Source organism: Monodon monoceros, unplaced genomic scaffold, assembly GCF_005190385.1.
Source record: "Monodon monoceros isolate NGI ecotype Baffin Bay Population unplaced genomic scaffold, NGI_Narwhal_1 Super_Scaffold_1, whole genome shotgun sequence".
NCBI lineage: Eukaryota > Metazoa > Chordata > Mammalia > Artiodactyla > Monodontidae > Monodon > Monodon monoceros.
In genome coordinates this window covers 56,577,431-56,594,414 of record NW_021703765.1, presented here as the reverse complement: position 1 = coordinate 56,594,414, position 16,984 = coordinate 56,577,431, and the positions used below count along the sequence as shown (strand labels likewise).

General features: G+C 38.0%; 1 protein-coding gene across 1 annotated transcript in view; it reads right to left on the bottom strand.

The window, feature by feature from the left end:
- The window catches only part of PTPRM (protein tyrosine phosphatase receptor type M), a 753,002-nt gene that overhangs the window by 326,176 nt on the left and 409,842 nt on the right, over positions 1–16,984 (bottom strand). The gene's annotated exons all lie outside the window — the stretch shown is intronic.

The window sequence follows — 16,984 nt, the reverse complement described above, 5'->3', positions numbered from 1 at the left end:
AAAAAAAAAAAAAAAAAAAAAAAAAAAAAAAAAAATTATTTTATTGGAGTAGAGTTGATTTACAATGTTGTGTTAGTTTCACGTGTACAGCAAAGTGATTCAGTTATACATACACATATATTCATTCTTTTTTAGATTCTTTTCTCATGTAGGTTATCACAGAATATTGGGTAGAGTTGCCTGTGCTATACAGTACGTCCTTGTTGGTTATCTATCATATACATGGTAGTGTGTATGTGTTCATCCCAAGCTCCTGATTTATCCCTTCCCCCCATGTTTCCCCTTTGGTAACCATAAGTTTGTTTTCGATATCTGTAAGTCTGCTTCTGTTTTTTTTTTTCTTTTTAAAAAGTATTTTAATATCATTTCCAAACAGAGTATTTCCATCTGTGCCCTTTGTGGACCTTTGCCTACTATAAGTACAGTTCTGTTGTGTCTCTTAATATGTCAATACCAACATGGTGGAGTCAAATCCTATCAACAAGGGGAGGGATGAGTCCTAAACGCTTCTCCCTTTAGTCAACAGCTTAAGAGAGAAGTTGAATCAATACGACGATGCAGGCGACACAGTCGACTGGCTCTTGCCAGGGCCCAAAGGCAAGCGCTAAGTGAGATGGGAAATGACATCTGATAATACAGACTGAATGTCCTGGGCTACCAAGTACCTGTGATAATATCCCCTTTGACGATAGCATTGTTAGGCTATGTCCAGTGACTAAGGGCATCTGACAACCCTGTCAACTCATGCTAAGCAAACTGCCGGATTTCACTACTCCTTTTCTCCTTTCCTTCTGCCATTCTGCAAAACCGAGCTCTGATGCAGTGATGGCTTCTAATGATTACATCTTAATTTGGTGTTTTATAGCACCTTCATCTTCAGCGTTTCCGCCGGAACCGTGTCTATTAGTGTGCTGCAAGCTGTGAACGAGGCATTCCACAGGGACATTTCCCCTAGTGAGTTACGCTGACGATCGCTGAAGACTTTGAAGGGCACTGCTGTCGACACAGATCACACTGTGAGAAATAAACGGCAACTTCATAGATAGAAATGCGTAATTTCAGTCTGCTAATTGCAAGGCATTTCTGGGAGCAAAATGCAAATACTGCTCCCCAAATTTGGCATACTATTACTACCATTCCATGTGCACAAAATAAATCTCTTAAGAGTCAGATAACAGGGTAGTTAATTGTATTTACTAGTTGGAGGATATCTGCCTCTCTTTTCTTACAATCCTAAAGATGCTTCGGAGGATGTGTGTGGATTCCAAGGCCAGTTCTCTTCACATCCCCTTGGCCCGCAGTAGGATGGGTAAATGAAGGCCCCGTTGGCACAAGTCATAAGGCCAGCAGATCCAGTCTGGGCTTACAGGCTCACGACAAGAGACCAGAACGGTGTCCCTGAGGAGTGCGGTGGCTGTCACGCCCGAAGCCTAGGCAGGGAGTTCCCACCGATTCCCTTGCTGGCACCACTGGCAGCAATTTTCCTTCTGTTCTCTTTCTGCCAGGTTTCAAGCAGAGGTGTCTGACACTTGCAATCCTGACCTGAGGGACCAGCGAGCCGGTCCTAGCCTCCAGCACTTTGGTATCCTATTTAATCAGGGATCCCGCCTCCTTCTACACTCAGTCCTCTTTTTCTACGGATAAGGGCAGAGACTGACTGATAGGATCAATTTCCATTGCAGGTTCAATTCACAGCTCATTTCTCTGGAACTCTGCTCTTTACCTTTCATTACTACTACAGTGCTTTTTCAGAAACTCAATTTCAGAACCTGTGAGATAGATCTGGGTGTAATTTTAGAATCCTGTCATTGATAATCCAAAACACAGATTACAAACCAAGGCTCCTGCTAACAGGTTTCTCTCTTCTGCCTCTTCATGGACTTGCCAGAGGTCTATTACAATAAAAGGAATAACAACCAGAATGGCACGGTGGGCCCCTTTTGTCATCTTCAGCTACTGAATTTCTGCCTTGCCAGTCACACAAAAGAGGTGACAAAATAATAAGGTAATAGCTTTATTTACTTCAGAGCAGAGAGCTGGTTAACTAGGATTTTATCTTGGTCTACAGTCATTTAATATTCCTAAACAGCAAAGGTTCCAGGCACATGGCACTGTTTGCAAGCAACATAGCTATAGTTTTTGAATTAGCCGATGTTTTCCATAGTTTAGAAAGTACCCTTTGTCAGTGTAGTTGAAGGTTCTGAAATACATCAACCTTTAACCTATGCTACCCTACGGCATTATATACCTGTGATGTAATTAAATAAATGAAAACTTGTCATAAGAATGACATGAATTTGAATAGCCTCTTCCACCAAAATACTTTTCACATTAGTAATTCTTACATCATGATTAGAATCAAGAAACACACTTGAAAATGATCTATTCTTAAATATACCACACAGTCCTATATAAAAGAATAGTTTCTTCCTAAAAAACAAGCTGAATTTCAAAAATAGTACGAAGAGCTGAAAAAACAGTCATTGAATAAATGAAGGCCAAGCCTCATACGGAAGCAAACATTTTCCCACATCTCCTGGTTTAGGATGGACATATTCTTCACAATGTCTTTCCTGTTTTCCAAGTGGTGGTTTGGATTCAGCCTAAATCGTAAAGGTAAGTGACCCACTACATTACGTTGCTGGGAAATGGACTCTCCACGTATCAATTCTACCGATGATTCTAATTTTGATCGCTGTAGAAAGGTGGAATTCCTATTCATGTCTTATGGGAAATGTAAAGATTATCTTACTAACAAATTACTAGGACACAGACCAAGGTGAGAACAGAGATCCTCTCAGGCAAGAGGGTAAGGCTGCACTCACGCTCTGAACGTGAGGGACCACTGACAGCCTGGAGGGAGCATTTACCTGTGGTGTCAGGTAACCCTAAAAGACTACTGTGTATAGACGCTTTGTTTAGTTCTTGGTTTGGTTTGTACATTAAAAAAATTAAAGTAAAAGGATACATCTTGGGTCTTTGGTTAGTCACCCTTGGTGTCTGGTTTTAGGCTAGTGTCACCAAGTCTTCTAGGATAATTTTTAAAAAGAATTTTAAGATTTAATATTCTCAAGTAAAGAGTTTGTTGAATGGGGGTTGGAAAAAAAGAGGGAATAAACAATTTACTGTTTTCAACCGTCCAAAATAAAGAAATGCTGGCATTGATAATGCACTCACTGACATTAATATCTGTCATATTTTATTCCACCTGAACTAACTATAAAGAATAAGGGTAGGAGTCCCGCAATAGTTGAAAGATGTTATTCTGTTAAATACAAAGTATTCTTTGCTGGTGTTAATTTAAAGTTTTTGAAATTTTAAGTAATAAGACCTTTAAAGCACATTGAAAAGTACAAAATAAAACAATCACCTGTGCACCTACTAATATCAAATATTAACATAGGTGTTTTGCTTCAGATCACTTTTGATTAAAGAAATAAAATAGTGCTGATACAAATCCTTTCCATGTTCCTGCAGGCTACAAGGTTATTATGTGTCATTCCCAGACATGGTTTTGTACTTTTATGACATGTATCTGGGATGCTTAAAATTTAACACAAATGCTACCATTCTCTGCAACTTGACTGGTTCAACATCAGCCAAGTTGAAATACATAGATCTAGTTTATATGTATAGATAGATCTAGTTTATATCTATAGATAGATCATATCGATCATTTTAACTGGTGTATCAAATTCCAGTAGATAAATGAACAATAGTTTACTTCGGCATGCCCCTACTGAGGAACAGACAGGTTGAGTCTACATTTTCTCTATTACAAGCGGTGAACAATAAGCAGTGGTACCAACAGGAAGTCCACACCTCTGACCTCCTGAAGCCAAATCTTTAGTGCACATTAAAGTCTGAGAAACTCTGAATTAGAGGAGTGTTTTTCAGAATGCAGGCTGGATCCCTCAGGTCTTAGATTAGCATTCATTTTAAAGAAAGAGATGGAAACTAAAACATTAGAGTGCATTTTAGGTTGAAACGTGAGGACTGTGCAGATTTTGTTTTAGTTCTACCTACACACGCTCCTGTAAATTTACAGGTGAGTGTATGACTGTGTCACAATGTAAAATACACTTCATACTGCAACAAGAGTGAAAAACACATCTCTAGAGAAATTCTTCCCTGGGTCACCAGAAGACATGTATAGAAATGTTCTTAGCAGCATTGTTAACAAAAGAATAAGAAAGAAAAATGTGGGCTCCCCTGGTGGCGCAGTGGTTGAGAGTCTGCCTGCCAATGCAGGGGACACGGGTTTGTGCCCCAGTCTGGGAAGATCTCACATGCCGCGGAGCGGCTGGGCCCACGAGCCATGGCCGCTAAGCCTGCGTGTCCGGAGCCTGTGCTCCGCAATGGGAGAGGCCACAACGAGAGGCCCGCATACCACAAAAAAAAAAAAAGAAAGAAAGGAAAATATGCCAACAATCTAAATATCTACTGACCAGAAAACAGACATATTTATACGATGGAAAAGAATTCCTGACACAAGCCTCTTAGATAGCCTCATCCATCAGAGGGCAGACAGCAGGAGCAAGAAGAACTATAATTCTTCAGCCTGTGGAACAAAAACCACATTCACAGAAAGATAGACAAAATGAAAAGGCTATGTACCAGATGAAGGAACAAGATAAAACCCCAGAAAAACAACTAAATGAAGTGGAGATAGGCAACTTTCCAGAAAAAAGAATTCAGAATAATAATAGTGAAGATGATCCGGGACCTCAGAAAAAGAAAGGAGGCAAAGATCAAGAAGATGCAAGAAATGTTTAACAAAGACCTAGAAGAGTTAAAGAACAAACACCTAGAACAATTAAAGAGCAAACAAACAGAGGTGAAAAATACAATAACTGAAATGAAAAATACTCTAGAAGGGATCAGTAGCAGAATAACTGAGGCAGAAGAACAGATAAGTGACCTGGGAGGCAGAATGGTGGAATTCACTGCTGTGGAACAGAATAAAGAAAAAAGAATGTAAAGAACTGAAGACAGCCTAAGAGACCTCTGGGACAACATTAAACGCAACAACATTCACATTATAGGGGTCCCAGAAGGAGAAGAGAGAGAGAAAGGATGCGAGAAAATATTTGAAGAGATTATAGTCGAAAACTTCCCTAACATGGGAAAGGAAATAGCCACCCTAGTCCAGTTAGGGCAGAGTCCCAGACAGGATAAACCCAAGGAGAAACAGGCCGAGATGCAGAGTTACAAAATTGGTAAAAATTAAAGACAAAGAAAAATTATTAAAAGCAACAAGGGAAAAAAGACAAATAACATACAAGGGAACTCCCATAAGGCCAACAGCTGATTTCTCAACAGGAACTCTACAAGCTGGAAGGGAGTGGCACGATATATGTAAAGTGATGAAAGGGAAGAAGCTACAACCAAGATTACTCTACCTGGCAAGGATCTCACTCCGATTCAACGGAGATTCAAAGCTTTACAGACAAGCAAAAGCTAAGAGATTTCAGCACCACCAAACCAGCTCTACAACAAATGCTAAAAGGAACTTCTCTAAGTGGGAAACACAAGAGAAGAAAAGGACCTAAAAAACAAACTCAAAACAATTAAGAAAATGGTAATAGGAACCTACATATTGATAATTACCTTAAACGTGATTGGATTAAATGCTCCAACCAAAAGACACAGGTTTGCTGAATGGATACAAAAACAAGACCCATATATATACTGTCTACAAGAGACCCACTTCAGACCTAGGGACACATACAGACTGAAAGTGAGGGGATGGAAAAGGATATTCCTCGCAAATGGAAATCAAAAGAAAGCTGGAGTAGCAGTACTCATATCGGATAAAATAGACTTTAAAATAAAGAATGTTACAAGAGACAAGGAAGGACACTACATAATGATCAAGGGATCAATCCAAGAGGAAGATATAACAATTATAAATATATATGCACCCAACATAGGAGCACCTCAATACATAAGGCAAATGCTAACAGCTCTAAAAGAGGAAATCGACAGTAACGCAATAAGAGTGGGGGACTTTAACACCTCACATACACCAATGGACAGATCATCCAGACAGAAAATTAATAAGGAACACAAGCTTTAAATGTCACAATAGACCAGACAGATTTAATTGATATTCATAGGACATTCCATTCGAAAACAGCAGATTACACTTTCTTCTCAAGTGCACATGGAACATTCTCCAGGGTAGATCACATCTTGGGTCACAAATCAAGCCTTGTTAAATTTAAGAAAATTGAAATCATATCAAGCATCTTTTCTGACCACAACGCTATGAGGTTAGAAATCAATTACGGGGAAAAAAAGTGTAAAAAAACAGAAACACATGCAGCCTAAATAACACATTAGTAAATAACCAAGAGATCACTGAAGAAATCAGAGAGGAAATCAGAAAATACCTAGAGACAAATGACAACGAAAACACAATGATCCAAAACCTATGGGATGCAGCAAAAGCAGTTCTAAGAGGGAAGCTTGTAGCAATACAGTCCTACCTCAAGAAACAAGGAAAATCTCAAATAAAGAATCTAACCTTACACCTAGAGGAACTAGGAAAGAAGAACAAACAAAACCCAAAGTTAGTAGAAAGAAAGAAATCATAAAGATCAGAGCAGAAATAAATGTAATAGAAACAAAGAAAACAAAAGCAAAAATCAATACAACTAAAAGCTGGTTCTTTGACGAGATAAACAAAACTGATAAACCCTTAGCCAGACTCAGCAAGAAAAGGAGGGAGAGGACTCAAATCAATAAAATTAGAAATGAAAAAGGAGAAGTTACAACTGACACCACAGAAATACAAAGCATCCTGAAAGACTACTACAAGCAACTCTATGCCAATGAAATGGACAACCTGGAAGAAATGGACAAATTCCTAGAAAGGAATAACCTTCCAAGACTGAACCAGAGGGAAACAGAAAATATGACAGACCAATCACAAGTAATGAAATTGAAACTGTGATTAAAAATCTTCCAACAAACAAAAGTCCAGGACCAGATGGCTTCACAGGTGAATTCTATCAAACATTTAGAGAAGAGCTAACACCTATCCTTCTCAAACTCTTCCAAAACACTGCAGAGGAAGGAACACTCCCAAACTCATTCTACGAGTCCATCATCACACTGACACCAAAACCAGGCAAAGATACTACAAGAAAAGAAAATTACAGACCAATATCACTGATGAATATAGATGCAAAAATCCTCAACAAAATACTAGCAAATAGAATCCAACAACACATTAAAAGGATCATATACCATGATCAAGTGGGATTTATCCTAGGGATGCAAGGATTCTTCAATACACGGAAATCAATCAATGTGATACACCATATTAACAAACTGAAGAATGAAAACTATATGATCATCTCAATAGATGCAGAAAATGCTTTTGACAAAATTCAACACCTATTTATGATAAAAACTCTCCAGAAACTGGGCTTACAGGGCACCTACCTCAACATAATAAAGGCTATATATGACAAACCTACAGCAAACTTCACTCTCAATGGTGAAAAACTGAAAGCACTTCCTCTAAGATCAGGAACAAGACAAGTATGTCCACTCTCACCACTCTTATTCAACATAGTTTTGTTAATTCCTGGCCATGACAATCAGAGAAGAAAAAGAAACAAAAGGAACACAATTTGGAAAAGAAGAAGTAAAACTGTCACTGTTTGAAGATGACATGATACTATACATACAAAATCCTAAAGATGCCACCAGAAAACTACTAGAGCCTATCAATTAATTTGGTAAAGTTGCAGGATACAAAATTAATGCACAGAAATCTACTGCATTCCTATACACTAATAACGAAAGTTCAGAAAGAGAAATTAAGGAAACAATCCCATTCATGATAGCAACAAAAAGAATAAAATACATAGGAATAAACCGACCTAAGGAAGTAAAAGACCTGTACTCAGAAACCTATAAGACACTGATGAAAGAAATCAAAGAAGAGAAAAACAGACGGAGAGACATACCATGTTCTTGGATTTGAAGAATCAATATTGTGAAAATGACTGTACTACCCAAAGCAATCAACAGATTCAATGCAATCTCTGTCAAATTACCAATGGCATTTTCTACAGAAGTAGAACAAAATTCTTAAAATTTGTATGGAGACACAAAAGACCCCAATAGCCAACATAGTCTTGAGGGAAAGAAACGGAGCTGGAGGAATCAGACTCTCTGACTTCAGATTATACTACAAAGCTACAGTAATCAAGACAATATGGTACTGGCACAAAAACAGAAACACAGATCAATGGAACAAGATAGAAAGCCCAGAGATAAACCCACACACCTATGGTCAACTAATCTATGACAAAGGAGGCAAGGATATACAATGGAGAAAAGATAGTCTCTTCAATAAGTGGTGCTGGGAAAGCTGAACAGCTACATGTAAAAGAATGAAATTAGAACACTCCCTAACACCATACACAAAAATAAACTCAAATGGATTAGAGACCTAAATTAAGACCAGACAATATTAAACTCTTAGAGGAAAACATAGGAAGAACACTCTTTGACATAAATCACAGCAAGATCTTTTTTGACCCACCTCTTAGACTTCTAAAACTATGTTGAATAATAGTGGCGAGAGTGGGCATACTTGTCTCATTCCCGATCTTAGAGGAAATGTTTTCAATTTTTCACCACTGAGAAATTAAAAACAAAAATAAACAAATGGGACCTAATGAAACTTCAAAGCTTTTGCACAGTAAAGGAAACTACAAAAAAGACAAAAAGACAACCCTCAGAATGGGAGAAAATATTTGCAAATGAATCAACAGACAAAGGATTAATCTCCAAAAGATATAAACAATTCATGCAGCTCAATATTAAAAAACCAAACAACCCAATCCAAAAATGGGCAGAAGGCTTAAATAGACATTTCTCCAAAGAAGACATACAGATGGTCAAGAGGCACATGAAGAGCTGCTCAACATCAGTAAGTATTAGAGAAATGTAAATAAAAATTATAATGAGGTATCACCTCACACCGGTCAGAATGGGCATCATCAGAAAATCTACAAACAATAAATGCTGGAGAGGGTGTGGAGAAAAGGGAACATTCTTGCACTGTTGGTGGAATGTAAATGGATACAGCCACTATGGAGAACAGTATGGAGGTTCCTTAAGAAACTAAAAATAGAATTACCATATGACCCAGCAATCCTACTACCGGGCATATACCCAGAGAAAGCCATAATTCAAAAACAGTCATGCACCCCAATGTTAACTGCAGCACTATTTACAATAGCCAGGTCATGGAAGCAACCTAAATGCCCATCGACAGACGAATGGATAAAGAAGATGTGGTACCTATATACGATGGAATATTACTCAGCTATAAAAAGGAACAAAATTGGGTCATTTGTAGATACATGGATGGACCTAGAGACTGTCATACAGAGTGAAGTAAGTCAGAAAGAGAAAAACAAGTATTGTATATTAACGCATATATGTGGAATCTAGAAAAATGGTACAGATGAACCAATTTGCAGGGCAGAAATAGAGACACAGATGTAGAGAACAAATATATGGACACCAAGGGGGGAAAGCGGGGATGGGGGGGGGATGGTGGTGGTGTTGGGACGAATTGGGAGATTGGGATTGACATATATACACTAATATGTATAAAATAATTAACTAATAAGAACATGCTGTATTAAAAAATAATAAAAAAGTATTCTCTAGTGAATATGAATGAAGCAATAATGAATCTTAGAAATACAGAATTGAGTGAAAAACTTGTCAAGTCACAGTAGAGAACTATTATATAATTTTATAGAAGTGAAAAATCAGCAAAATGGAATTAACATACGTATGTGTTAAAACCACTTTAACAGCAAAAGAACAGAAAAACAAAGGACAAATTTACATGAAAATTCAGAATACTGTTGACCTCAGTTCTAGAGGAAGAGGGATAAAATGAGAAGCTTGCAGTTAGATCCAGAGGTTCTAAGGATGCTCTATTTTAAGCCAAGGAGTCAATTATTATTATGCTGTACAATTTAGGTAGATTACTTCTACTCTTTTGCTACTATCAAATATTGCATAATAACTTAAAAGAATATTATTACAGGGAAGGCATGAATATCCCAGAAACACTGTTGGCACTTTGAAGTTCCCTTCCTGGAGAGCAGTCTACCTTTGGTTCTTACGAGAGAGAGACTATGGTTACTATCAGCCAGACCTAATGGAAGCAAGACAATATCTCATTGAAGGTTTAACTCTTCTGGATACATACCCATGGCTGGAGGCCTGTGACCTGAAGAGCTTTACAAAGCCCTGTACTCACAAGGGGTAACAGGCATCACACCAGCGATGCTCTCACCCCTGAAACCAGACATCTGGATCCTGAATGCTGAGTCTCAGGCCTGGCTCTGGCCACTTAGGGTACAGTTATTGCTTCTCCTGCCCCGCCCAAACTTCTGAACCTCACTCTCTTTCATTCTTGGATACTCGAAGAGAGGTCCAAAACGGAACTCAGGACGGCTACGTGAGGAGGGAAAGAGCATGAGGAAGGTAACCAACTGTCCAAGGCCATGGCCGGCCCATCCTCAAGGCACTTATTGTCACCTGCTGGAAAACTGCACTATAAATATACAAATCTATGGGGTTCATGCTATGAATCGGCACCGCATGTTTATGCTGTGCACGGCTTGCACAACCATATGCCGTGGCCCTGCTGGAGTCAGTGTGCTTGTGTGTGTATGTCTACATGCATATGTTTATGTGCTGTTCTAAATGTGCAAGTTCCATGACCAAAAAGACCTACATATGCTGCACACACTGAGAGTTCTGAGAGAATTTAATGGACGATTTTATAACTTCTGATAGAGCAGGTCTGCAGAAGTGCACATGCTGTGAGGTGTGCTTGTTGACAGAAGTCTGGATTTTTTTTCAGCAAACTAATACCATTTACTCATTTAACCATTTAACCATGAATATTAACTTCACATTCATATATCCACATATAGTACTTAAAATTGCATTTTCACGAAGGTACCAGTTCTAGCTACTCCTCCCTAATCTTATCTGTCCCTCATACCTTTGCTTTTTGACAAGTTCATCTGAATCAATCCAAGGACTTCTAATTGATGCCCCTTTATCATAGGAACCAAGTAAGAATGATTCCATGAGTAAGTCACAAGTGCCAAACAGATCATAACCATTCTCGCTTTCCTCACCAGTCGGGTGAGTCTGTCTGCCGTATCCCAAATACCGTTCTCCCTCCAAAATTAACATCTCTGTTCTCAGTAATAGTCACCTTTTTATCTGCCAAAAAGTAGCCTTCAATCCCTTTCAATCTTGGTTCAAAAATCAATCTCTTTTATGACTATTTCTTCTTAGTTAAAATAAAAACTCAGACATTCATACACCCACAATGTCAAAATCCTCATGTTCATATGTTGATTACGTTTCTGTATGTTTTCCTGTCTTCTGTAACAATCAAGTTTATTGACTACTGATCCTATGTCTAACAGGAATGCTTTATCCTAGAAGAATCCTATGTTTACTAATCAATGCATTTGATAAAAGGATGCTAACAGAATAATAAATACCAAGCGTCTAGCTCAGTTCCTTTGTTTTCGTAAGTCAATTCAGAAAACATCTCCTTTTCTCCAGTATTTACCAGTTTTCTATGAAAAGCCTTTCTAAGTTCTGTGTTGTGACTTGCACCTCTGTCTTACTTGCTGCTTTATAAACATGGCTCCCCTAACAACCAGAATAGTCCATTTTTCCCTGAGTTCCTTGGTGACATTTCCAAAGTGTAAAGTTCATCCCTGCAGGAGGAACACTACTGTTGTACACTAAAATTAGGATCTTCAATTGTTTTGATGCCCTGGAATGAACGAACTGTAATTCATCCTATATATGAACTTTATAAGAAACTGTTGTATGAAATAAAAATGATTCTCCAGTAAAAGACTTTCTTAGTATTTATTTCAGGGTATATTAAAGGAGGAGGCAAATGATTTTCACAGAGTTTTTCAGAACTGTCAAAACTTCGTTTGGAATGTGTTTTGATCTTCTCTAACCCTCATAAAGCTGTGATGCCCACGAAAAAACCTTAGAAGTTTGGATCTGATATTTCACCCAGAGCAAAATAGTACCCAAACCAGTCGCTTCCTGTTACAGAAGTAATGTGATTAGTGTTGAAAAAAGCCAATTGAACACAATTTTAGTTTTACCCATATGAACCATTCTCTCTGCTAGTTGATATTAAGCAGATAAATCTTTCAAAAACATTTTTACCTGTTCAGACCCTCCTACTGTAGTATTTACAATTTTTTTTATGATTACACAGTTTTCTGTTTGAAATTATTTGTGAATGTGTACAAATGGCTTCACAAAAGACCACACTCAACTCTGCTAGATTTATTGCTATATACACTAGGCCCCCTTACCCAAGGAAGGTAATTTCCAAGACCCCCAGTCCATGCCTGAAACTGGGGATAGTACTAACACTATGTTTTTTCCTATACAAACAGACTTATAATAAAGTTTATAAATTAGACACGGTAAGACATTAACAACAATAACTAATAATAAAATAGAACAATTACTAGTATATACATTCACAAAAGTTATGTGAATGTGGTCTCTCTCTCAAAATATCTGATTGTACAAACTTAATGCCTTTCCCATCTTAACTAAGCACTTATTATGCACTCTGGCCATAACTTGTGCAGCTTGAGGTGTGAGAGCAAAACTAGCACAGAATTCTTTTTCCTTCTTGACAACTTCATGGATAGAAGACTCATTCTTACCAGAGGTCTTAGCGACCTCAGCATACAATTTATTTTCTTTCCTTATTAAGTAGAGGACGTTCACCTTTTCCCTTAAAGGAGGCACTTTACGGCTTCTCTTGGGCACATCCCAATTGCCATGCACTTTGGGGTCATTATTAAGTAAAATAAGGGTCACTTGAAAACAAGCACTGTGATACCGTGACAGTCAATCTGGTAAACCACTACTAAGTGACTAAGGGCAGGACACACTGGAAGGTGACAGATTTCATCACGCTACTCAGAATGGTGCCCAGTTTAAAACATGAATGGTTAATTTCTGGGATTTTCCATTTAATACCTTTGGACCATGGTTGACCGAGGGTAACTGAAACCGCAGGTAAGGGGGGACCACGGTATAACAGTTCTTCTGTGTTTTCGTCAAAGCTTGTTTTAAAATGAATTTTCCTCCATTTAAATTCACATATGATGGACAAGTTTGTATTTAATAACCTAAGTTTTCCATCCTTCTAACCTTCTAGGGACGCTTGGGGAATGAAAGGGTAGAAAACTCAGCTCTAGAAGGACAGCACGCTGCCAGCAGTCCACTGAGGGTGTTAATATTAAGACAGAAAGAGGGATTTCCATGGGAAGAAAGGAACCAGTTTCCTTTGCTTTAAAAAGGTAAGAAAAAAGAAAACAAAGGTTCTAACTTGAAATTATCTCTGTTCCCTCAAACAACAAACAACTTAAAAAACTTGCCCTTTTTGTAAATATGGTGTAGTTTACCTCTCTGCTGAGATATCTCCATATTTTGCTATCAAATTTTAGCATCGACTTTACCCTAAAAGTAGTTTCTGTGTGGAATCATATCCATTTTCCCATCTGTCTTACTTTGCAGTGTTATTTTTCTGACCTTTTCAAATATGAAGCCTCAGGTGATATGAAAAAGTGCAATTTTTCTCATTTACAAAATGGAAAGGCAATGTGGATTTTTTTGTTTGTTTTCCTGGAAGCCAGAAAATCAATGGATGACTTATTAATGATGTACTGATTCACAGTCACTTATTGCAACACTCTTGCAGGCCTGTCGTCTGCCCGTACCCCTTATTAGTAACCACCCCAAACTTCTCCTTCAAATGAACCCTTGTCTCCTGACTTCATAGCCCTCAAATCCTGATCTCTGCAGTCCATAAAGATTAGGGGGGTGGGGTCACAACCCTCCCCAAAAAAACCCCATGTGTCGACCCCACTACTCCACCTCCCTAGACTCTGATGCTCAGCTCCCCAGGGGAGGACAGAGGGGGTCAGCAATCAGCTGCCCAGGTGATCTGGGGCCAACCCTCTTCCCACCTGGTAAGGAATCCCTGAATTACAAACATGGACAGACATACACTATTAATATGACATCTGGAGAAAGTGTGCTGTGTTGTTTGGTGCTACCTTTTCTTTTTTTAACTTGCCATGTTTTCCATCTTTTTTGTATGGATTAAACAACAGAAATTTATTTTTTCCTAGTTCTGGAGGCTAGAAGTCTGAGACAAAGTTGTCATGAGTGTTGGATCCTTCTGAGGGCCACGAAGGAAGGATTGTTCCAGGCTTCTCTCCTTGGCTTGTAAGTGGCCATCTTCTTCCTGTGTCTTCCTGTGTCTTTCCTTTGCATATGTCTGTGTCCCAATTTCCTCTTATAAGGTATAACAGTCATATTGGATTAGGGGCCACCCTAATGACATCATTTTAACTTAATTACTTCTTTAAAGACCCTTTCTCAAAATACAGTCACATTCTGAATTGAATTTTGGGGAGCACACAATTCAGCCATGTTTTCTTTTTTCTTTTTTGGCCTCCATGCACAGCTTGTGGAATCTTAGTTCCCTGACCAGGAATTGAACCTTGGCCCTTGGCAGTGAAAGCTCGGAGTCCTAACCACTGGATCACCAGAGTGTTCCCTCAGCCTTTTCTATCTTTAAGGAAAGAACTGTTCTTTAATAAAAGAACAAGGAAACGATCACAAATAAGGATTTTATTACAGCTCATTCCTCACTCAACTTTTGAAAATGAATCACAGTTCATTGATACATATATCTTTTATTTGTTAACTTGCCACACAAACTTGTTTTAAAAAATTACAACTATGCTTCCTCAAGCATTTGAATATTTCTTAGAAGTGGCTTAAAAACTATGGAATATATTATATAACCTTAATAAGACAGATGACTCATTTGCCATTTAATGTTTAGTTAAAAAATACTCATGATTCTTACATATTGAAAATTAGACATTTTCATGAGGATCCACAGATAATAATTCTAATTAGTTATTGATATGATAAACAGTATGACATATCTTAGCTTTTTTCATCCTTTCTGAAGTTGAATTCTTGGTAAAGAATATAGTCTTCATAAATTAAAAGCAACCTTTCTTTGGTGTAGCGTTCATTTTCCTGAATTTCCAGACACGTCCTCACTTACTAATACCTCGTAGCCAGAGCACATGGTGGGTCAGATGTGGTAGGAGCGAACCTGGGTGGTATGAGGAGGGGGCAATGCTGAGCTTTGGGTTGGACGTCCAGGAATCTGGATTTTGAGAAGCCCCACTGAAGATGATCACATTTATTCCTCCAATGCTCTGAGAGTTAATTTGCCACACTGGGGAGACTAGACCTCCTTGCGGGGGTGAAGATGAGAGAATACAATAAATGATGATTGAAAAAGATAATGGATTCAAGTCAGGAAGTCATATCATGGATGACCAACAGATTGGGGGTCATGGGGAGGGGCTGCTGATAAATAATCACATTTCTTCCACAACTGCCTCACAAAAATTGGGAACCAATGAAGAAATATAAACACAACAGTCTAGATACAAGGTGGATACAAGATTAAATATAGATGCAAGATACAAGGTATCCTTAGCTATGCGTAACACTGAGGTCTTAGGAAGCCAATACATAATAGTCTGTCTTCCCTTTAGGTTCTCAACTGAGGGACAGAGACCCATTGATTTTAGACAAGTGAAGATCATGCTATCAGATTTATGCTGATAAAGGTGATTAAAGAGAAAAGCTTATATCTGTGGCCAGATAAGCTTGCTATTACATTCATTTAAGCCCTTTTTCTTTCAACACCTTTTTGAGCTTTAATTCACGCCATAAAATTCACCCATTTAAATTGTATGATTCAATGTTTTTTACTATATTCACAGAGTTGTGCAACCATCGCCACAGTCTAAGTTTAGAACATTTTTATCACCCCCCAAAGAGACTACATATCAATTTGCAGTCACTCCTCAATTGCCACCAACACCACCACCTCCAGCCGTCAGTAACCATTAATCTACTCTATAGATTTGCTTATTCTGGACATCTCATATAACCGGAATCATACACACATGGTCTTTTGTAACTGGCTTCCTTTTACTTTGTATGACATTTTCAAAGTTCATCCATACTGTAGCATTTTTCAGTACTTCACTCCTTTTTATTCCAACTGATACTCCATTGTATAGATATAATACAAGTTTTATATCCATTCATCAACTGATGAGAATTTTAGACTATTTCCACATTTGAATAGTGCTTCTGTGAACATTCATGCACAAGTTTTTGTGTGGACATATGTCCTCCGTACATTCTTGGGTCTGTAGCTAAGAGTGGAATTACTGAGTCATGTTGTAACTTATCCATTTGAGGAACTGTCAGACTGTTTCCAAAGTAGCAGCAATGTATGAGGGATACAATTTCTTCACATCCTTGGCAACACTTGTTAATTTTCCCATTTTTAATTTTATCTTTTTAAAGGGATGCTAGTTGATATGAGGTGGTATCTCACTGTGGGTTTGGTTTTCATTCTTCTAATGGCTAATGGTGTTAAGCATCTTTGCTTGTGCTTACTGGCCATTTGTATATCTTCTTTAAAGAAATGTCTATTCAAATGCTTTGCCTATTTTTTTAAACTAGGTTACTTGTCTTTTATTACTGAGCTGTAGGAGTTCTATATACTAGATGCCAGTCCTTTATCAGATATATAATTTGCAAAATTTTTCTCCCATTCTCTGCACTGTCTTTTAATTTTCTTGACGGTGTCCTATGAAGCACAAACGTTTTAAATTTAATGATGTTCAGTTTGTTTTTTTCTTTTTTCACTTATGCTTTTAGTGCCATATCTAAGAAACCATTGCCTAATCCACACAAACGTCACAAAGACTTATACCTATTTTCCTTTAAAGAGTTGTAAAATTTTGGC